Below are 1320 nucleotides of genomic sequence, written 5' to 3'. Positions count from 1 at the left end.
GGGGCGCTCTTCTGCTGTGCACTATGGTCGGGCCCATACTGCCTCCGGCCCCGGACCGGCCCCTGCCCAAAGGCTTTTCGGGTTACTCGGAATTCAAATTCCTACTCAAAGCTGACCAGACCACCCACGGCGACGGTGGATGGTCGATAGCGGTCATGAGAAGGGGGCCCTGAGGGTCAGGATGGCCGTTTGCGACCATGTGGTACCCCGACCGCCGGTTCGGGGAACCGGCCGTCGGCTAGCCAAGCAAGGGGGGGGTGCCCAGTGTGTCGTTTGTGGACATGGGGCCGGGGCGGTGTCAGCTGTGTTGCCTACCCAGGGGCCATCAGGCGCTATTCCATTAGGGCTGGAGGCAAATACGACCGTGTCCGTTAAAAGCACTAAATTTGGAGCGGAGCGCCCAGAGCTGTGCGTTCCGTTCTGGGGCACATGCAGCTTAGCCTTTGTGGTACCAATTATTCCCGAAGTCAGTAGGGTCGCGGTCCCATGCCGTGACGCCCACAACGCCACGGCCATGACCAAACCACTGCGGCCGGCCTTGCAGAGAATATGATGCTAAAATGATAGCTGCTGCCTGTTGAAAGAGTGGTCTAGTATGCAACAAGTCATTTGCACATCTAGACCCGTAACTATTGATTTCGATTCAAAATAATGTCATGGCTTAATCTGGATTTGCCTGTTTTTGAAGCATATACTTCATATTTATTAATATAAGAATGGCAATGTATCTCGGTGGTGCGCGCGCGCGCGCGCGCGCGTGTGTGTGTGTGTGTGTATGTGTGTGTTTGGGGGGGGGGGGGGGGGGGGGCGGGGGGGGGGGGGGGGGGGTCGTACACTCGCTGTGGTACAGCACGTCCCGAGGCCCCCCTTCCCCCGCCCGGCCGCACCACGACCACACACGAAGGCTTCATCACCGTGCTTGATCTCTGATGTGGTGCGCGGCCGTCAAACGCCCGCACCCCTCCCCTCATCATCCCACCGCATCTGGCTTGCCACGCCACGTCACGAAACACCCTAGATTTCTGGCAGTCGCCATCAGTGCGGATTGACTGATTGGCTGGTGCGCAGCCGTGCGCAGCGTTAGGCGTTAGCAGTTTATCTGGCTGCGCGGCAAGGCGGGCGAAGTCGAGCAGGCGAGGGGGAGGGGGGAATCATAAGGGCCGGACCTCCGTCCCGTCCCCTAACACACACTGCGCACTCTGCGAAGTAGATGACTTAGGCGAATGGAGACCCGAAAACTGATCCTATGGTGGAAGAGCTCATCGCATTCCCTCCCTCCTTTTCTCTCTCTCTTTCCCTCCCTCCCTCTCCCTCCATCTC

This window comes from Frankliniella occidentalis, unplaced genomic scaffold (assembly GCF_000697945.3).
Source record: "Frankliniella occidentalis isolate FOCC.00 unplaced genomic scaffold, Focc_3.1 Scaffold2630, whole genome shotgun sequence".
Lineage (NCBI taxonomy): Eukaryota > Metazoa > Arthropoda > Insecta > Thysanoptera > Thripidae > Frankliniella > Frankliniella occidentalis.
This window is presented reverse-complemented; position numbering follows the sequence as displayed.